We start from the raw sequence: 7,255 nt of genomic DNA on the forward strand, positions 1-7,255 counted from the left end.
CTAGGCTACAATTTAAATAAATAATAATTAAAAAAAAAAAAAAAACATTACAGTGTTAAAATATCCACTTAATGAAATATGACAACTTTCAGCTGACCTTACATATTACCACAGTCCCATCCCTCTTTGCTACGGGAAAGCAAAGACGTGCTATTTCTCTTCTGAAAACCAAGGCAGACTGCAGGCTATTGAAAGAACAAGATGTGCATCTGAAGCGTGGTATTTAAAGGTTGTGTGTTAAGCCTTTTCAAACACAAACCAAAACTAAAAGAAATGAACCCTGCTAACTTATCCACAGAAAACTAAAAGAAATTAACCCTGCTAACTTATTCACAGAAAGCTTAGCATTATATGTGCACGCTAAATTAGCTACCCTGGCTTTTTTCATGCTTATACTTATGCGATAACTGCATTATATACTCCTGTAATGTACTGCAGTAAATATGTATTCTTTTATTTTTTTTTTAAATGGGATTGTCTTAGTTTATTGTTTTTATGATAATGTAAGTGTATAGCACTGAGTAGGCCTACACACAGAAGGAGTTTAAAATAAGCATCACACCAAAGTAATTATTATGGTAGATGTACAGTCATTCAGGAAAAAAAAAATATATATATATATATATGTATATATATATATATATATTATATATATATATATATATATATATATATAGATATATATATATATATATATATTCACCCCCCCAACTCACCTATCCATGTTTGTTTCATTTCAAATAAGGGTTGCCTGAATTGCTTTTCCTATTGTTGGCAAAATAAACAGTCCCAGCGCTGCCAATTTCAAATCACTGATATTAACTCTCGCAAAACTATAGTCTTGTCTAATGGTGAGCTGCAGTAAATCGAGTTTGCTGCACGGTCCACGGATAATGGCAATAGCTGCCTTTTCAGTGGGTGTTCTGAGATACTGTGGTAGGTATGTACCTCGTCCCAGATCGGTGGGTAGGTCGGCAGCCTATTATAAAAACAAGAGAACCAAGAGGCAGACCATTAGTCATGTGTCGCATCCCGCCTCCTGGTCATTGATAGCCATTGTGATCGTCTTGTTTGATGGTTTGATGAAATACCAATTGATCTAACCCACTTCCTAAGATCCTGTATAGACAACCAGTGGGGGGGCAGCAGCCCGCCCCCTATCCATTGTATTGCACGCCTACTATATTCATTTGTTCTGCATCGCTCTGGAAAGTTAATTTTTTTCTTGCTTCTATTGTCACCCTGGTTACCATGGTTTTCAATGGTTAGGGACCCAGTGGATTCAGGGCTGTTATTTGCATGTTACACACTATGAATCATGTCAATTTTAATTCTATGTAGAGCAATGTATTTTACTGTTTGATGAACAACTTTCTTGAAGGTTCCATCAACAAGAGGTTGATTTGATCAACCCCCTCCCCCCCAAAGGATAAGGGGTACTGCTTGAATTTTCAGCACCGTGGAATCAGCCTGGATTGCATCAACCACCTTTACACAGCTGTCCCAGGATTGCTTTTAGAAATAGGTGGTTGAGGCAATTTCCCAGTTCAGTAAAATGCTCTAATAAAATCCAGCTGTAGCTCCACCCTTTGGTCTTTCTATTCAAAGAACACAAGACACCATTTCACACAACCACAAAGCCAGCCTGGGAGCACCTTTGTTTGAAGTTAAAGATGTTGTAACTAGAGCTGTGAAGATTCATTTCACTGGCCCCTTACCTTGTTCTGTTATTTATCGTGTTGAGTTAAAACCTTTTATACTGTCACAATACTGGTATGTCTCCTTAGCTGCACATTATCAACTTGGGTCTTTTGGTCGAAGTGTTTTCAAAATGAAAATGGAAATACCTTACAAAGTATTGACTTACTTAAAAAGAATGAACAACCTTCTGTTACTTTTTTTCAAAATGGACGTTTCTTAACTCTTAAGAAAGAGGTAAAAAGCAGGGTCCAGCAAACTGTTTTGTTTCATTTATTACAAGTAAGAATATTCTTGAAAATATAGTAGATCATTTTAGTCACAGCATGGAGTGTTTAAATGAATGGCAGTAATGTGCTTTCTGCTGTCCTCTAGAAAACTGGGCCATGGCTACAGTAATGATGTGGAGCTGCAGCAGTAACGCAGTGCCAGCACTGTAAAAATCAATTGTCTTTTACCAATAATAATAATGGATTATAGAGTGATGGCACAATTATACTGCCGGGCAGCAGAATGCCGGATGATGGTATTGCAGTGGTATTGCAGTGGTTATAAAATCATTAATAAAGTTTGAATACACTGAACAGGTCATGAAATAAAGGGAACATCCTTGAAAACAGCATGATCATAGACATGGTTTGGAATGTACTGTGGCTCTTAGGGAGGGTGGGGTAGCTAACACATTGTTAACACTGAAGGAGGTATTTAAAGTAAAGTATTTAGTGACTGTATGAAGGTGCTTGTTCCCTATAGCCATCTACCTGGGCTAGATCATTATACTGTGTGTTGAAAAACCACAACAAAGATAAACATGATACAGAAATTAATTTTACTGAATTTAAAACAAAACAAGGCAATAAAAAAAACAACTTAGAAAGTAGTAAATGTAAGTTGGGGGGTTATAGTCTAATAAAATAAATAATATAAATTGGAAATTAAGCTTGAAAATTTCATTTAAACCCCCTGAAATCCAGGGCTATTAGTTTTATTTATCAGTGTATGGCTTAGGTACCCAATTAAATTAGGAGATCAATATCGTCTTGCAAAGCTCTGTTTCCAAGACACACATAATTTACCAAATCCCCTAGAAATTTCAAACACATTTTCTGTGGGTTCTCTAAATGATTCGGATTATTCTGTGGTAGTCATTCTCTTTCCATCCCCAGGGCTCTATCCCAGGCTCTGCATAACTCCCTAATAGCATTCAGATCCATTTCTGTCTTTTTCATTTTGTGTTTTAATAACTTTTTTATTGATTTATAAAAAAACAAAAAAACTAAACTAAAACAAAAAACAGCATCTAAATAAAACAAATCCCAATCATTCTGAACAAAAAGATAAACGCTTCATACACCAATATAGTTGAAGTCCTGTATGGTAATATTAAGAGTTGCAGTTGTTGTATTCTCTACATGCTCCAGCTCATCCAAAACTCTGCCTGCCTTGTCTTCTCCCGTCCCTGTTTCACCCAAGCTACTTTCATATCTGCTCTTATCTGTATTATGATATTCTGTAATGTGATATTTTATAATGCGATACTTTGTACTGTGATAACTTGTAACAATTATAAGTCACGCTAGATACGCGTCAGCAAAGAAATACATAATAAAAGAATAATAATATTATTGATAATTTGTGTTGCTCTGTTAAAAATTGTACAGCCTTCTTTTACTGAAAGGAGACAAAGAAAATAATAATGTTAGTGCTACAAACATACAGTGGCAAGATATAGCTCAGGTGCAGATAAGAGCCCTCTCATAATCGACTGCACACTATATAAGATCTTGAGACGTTAATAGTTAGTTGGCTGTAAAATGAATTACTTAGAACAGCAGCATCTCATAGAGAACTAGAGCAGATGCTCAATGTTTTTAACAAACAGTAAATTAAGAGAACTAAGAATTTAAGGTTCTGCATTACAACAAACAAATCTGTATTCTAAAAGCTGTACCTTTTCCATAAATGTATTGTAATAAGTATGAGAAATAATAATAATAATAATAATAATAATAATAATAATAATAATAATAATAATAATAATAATAGTATGCGCCTTTATTATTTTCCCTAATTCAATTTCAGAGATATGTAAGCAGAATTTCAAATAATCCCCACCCTCTGGCATCTACTGAAGTTCTGCTCAAGTGCTTCTAATGTGATGCTCGATATTTTAAATGAAGGCAATATGGATGCAAGTGCTTCACAATGATCTACAGTGGATACGAACTCCAGCTGCAAGCTCACAGCATTATACTAGTTTACTGTAACACATGCTGCATGCTTACTGAGCTGTCACTGGCATGCTTTTCCAAGCCATCACATTTAGTGCAGTTTGGTCTGTTTTAAACCAGGCTTTAACATAGTTCTCTGGTCTTTACCTTGCCTGCCTTTGCTTTCACTGTGTTTACCATTAACACCTGGAATGGAAGCTGCTGTTTTCATTCACATATCCTATGATTAAGTAGGTATGGTCTGAAGCTCTGGCCTTCCAAAATCATTGGTCTCTTCAGCAGCGCATTTTCCTGGACTTTCCAGGACCTGTTTTTTTTTTTTTTTGTGAAGCGAAAATCAAAACGTTGATGTGGCAGAATAAACAAGAAGCTCCTAAATCATTTTATTTTAACCGAAATGTTTTCTTTTTAGACAAAAACTAAATAAAACAGCGATTAATGCTTTGTGTATATGGTCAATAATATTTTCTGACAGGAGGAACAGGGCCATGTTTTAATACTCAGTATTACAACTCTATGCATTTTTATGACAAGAAAAATATTAGTTATCTTAATTACACTTTTTTTTTTTAAAGGCAGCTGTCTAAAATTAAATTAAAATAGTTTATGGTTTCTCTCTCTCTCTGTCTCTCGCTGATCGCTGAAGTGTAATTGTAGTGAGATGTGCTTGAATTCTTTTCATGCTAATCATATTGTTTCTTTTGAAACGAACAACAACAACATGTTTTTGACCAACTTTGATCAGGCGTGCATTAAGCACGCAATCCAAACCAGTAAGAGCATTTCTGAGAAATGCAAATGTTGTTTTCTTTTGTTACAAAAGGCCAGCAATAGACAGCTTTTATTTAAAATTCAGATCTGACTTTTCCTTAAGGTATGTAGTTGCTGCATTACAACAGTAGGCCCTCAGAGAGCCATTCAACCGCAATTACAATATTTAGCCAACTGGTGGCACTGTGTCCAATAGAGCATCTCATTAGGAGTAGTGATTTAACATTATGATTTGTGGCCCACTTAAAAAAGTGGAGTCAAGTGGGAAAACTTTTAAGGACTTTAATTAAATGCTCTTTTTGTATTATTTTTTCTTTACAGATTTAATTATTTCCTCATAGCTCATACCATTAAATTCTGGGATTAATCTAGTTGCCGAAGTGTGCTCATTTCATATATATATATATGAAGCCACTGCAGAGATGCAATGGGAAAATGTAAAGCAGCATCACAGTTCCCCAGAAAGCTGACAGTGGAGGCATTATATAAATGCAAAATGAATTGCAATATTGCTGGGCATTACAGAAATGTCTTTCATATATACAGTTGGTTGTGGTTTCTCTCTGTGGTTTTTCTTGTCTCCATTTTCTCGTTGAATTTTTCATTTTTTTCTTTTTGGTCATTCTAGACTCATGTCTGTCAATGGATTTCCCTTATAACAGTTTACCATAGTAACCTGCATGGTTATTATACCATTGAAACTGTTAGGTGCAGATAGGCTCCACAGAAGAATAATAGGGCAGTCAGCATACCTTTACAGTACAACATTATCTAAACACTAAAACAATAGGGGTAGCAAATGAGAGTGCAACCTGGTGGCATACAATGGTACAGCGCAGTAGATTCATATATAAAAACCACACACTTTCTTGTATTTTTTGTTTTGAGGTGAATTGTAGCTCCCCACCACACATTTTCACAGAGATAAGCCCACTCAACCAATACCATGCTGTGGATTGGTGACTCTCCAAAAAATGAATTGATTCACTATTCCACACTCCACAATTTTACAGCCATGGCCAGCACTGGTTTACCCTGGTCTGAGCTGGTAAGAACGGCTGTTTCTCAACTGGTCATACTGGTTGGAAAGACTAATGCAGGTTCAAGAAACAATACATCTTAATAAATTCACTTTAATGTAAAAATTTAGTCCCAAGTGATAGCTGTTTGCAACTTTAAATTAAATTCAATGTATTGCTGAGAAACTGTGCTGGTGTTAGATATAGATAAAAACATTGGTTCCAATTCTCAGCTCACCTGCATTTTAAATTATGCAGACATGCAAACGCATGTTAACTACACACACATATGACTGGATAACCTATATCTCTACTGACATTTGTAAATATACTCAGGATGTACTTTACACAGTGTGAGAAGACAACTGCCAAGCGAACAAGCCTTTAAGAGGTCATTAATATTCACTTTGGTTCTCTTTTATTTTACAGAAAAATCAGACAAAAAAACAGCCAAGAGATGGTGGGGGGATGAGGCAGAGATCCTGAATAAATCATAACTGGCAGCTCCCTCAAGGTACTTCAATTCTCTTTGTTTTTCTTTTGCATTTTAATCTCGGTAGTATCACCATAACATTCAGGCTACAAAAGAGAGACCCTTCTCTGGGCTCATTTGCCATTCAACACCCAGGAGCCAAGTCTATAATAACTTTTCCACACAGTGTGCTGTTAAACTCTGCAAACTCAATATTCCCTTGGATTCCTGGAACCTCAATCACCATCAATAAAAAGCTCTTGAGTCCTGCATAGAGCACTGAGGCAACAAACAGTGAATAATATTGTGTCGTTTTTGGAAGAGAACCTGGTGATGAGAGCTGACAAGAAATAATTGGCTTGCTGTATTGCCTTAATAATGCACTTATAAGTCTTTAAAACTGACACCATACCAGGGCTTTAACAGGCAAAGCTTTACAAAGGCAATAATCCTCAAGGTTTAAAGCTAGTGATTATAGGAGACATCTGTATCTCATTTTTCCCCGGTTATCTTTAAAACCATGCAACCTTCATACGTAGTGTAAGAGTCACATATTTGAGCGCTATTGAATGTTAATACTTCCAATCAAAACCACAGTTTAAAAGAACAATAGGGATTGATGACATATCAATACTGTGTGCAGGGGACTCAAACTATTTCAGAGTGGCCTATCCCATTTAGGAATTCTGACGAGACACAGTGTTCCAGTAATGTAAAGCTCAAGTCTTTTTCTAACGTAAACCAGTGTGGAGCTGGAATCAGGGAGTTCAATCAGATTCAAATGCATTGCAATGCACTGATTCCTATGAAAACTCCAATAAGTTTGGCAGGTACACTCTGAAAATGTGTCTTTGAATTAAAAATCTGTTACAAAAGGATTGATTCCCTGTGCAAGTAAAGATAGTAATTCCAGAAACCTGTGAGCATTTTGAGAATCTTTTTCCTCAATTGGTTATACTGGCCCGATTCTAGAATGGGTCAGATTCTCAATTTCAACATAGAGATGACTGTCTGGAAACTAGTGTTCCTGTCAAGAAGGATGACAAATGACCAAGTAACTCCCA

Source organism: Polyodon spathula, chromosome 13, assembly GCF_017654505.1.
Source record: "Polyodon spathula isolate WHYD16114869_AA chromosome 13, ASM1765450v1, whole genome shotgun sequence".
Classification (NCBI taxonomy): Eukaryota; Metazoa; Chordata; class Actinopteri; order Acipenseriformes; family Polyodontidae; genus Polyodon; species Polyodon spathula.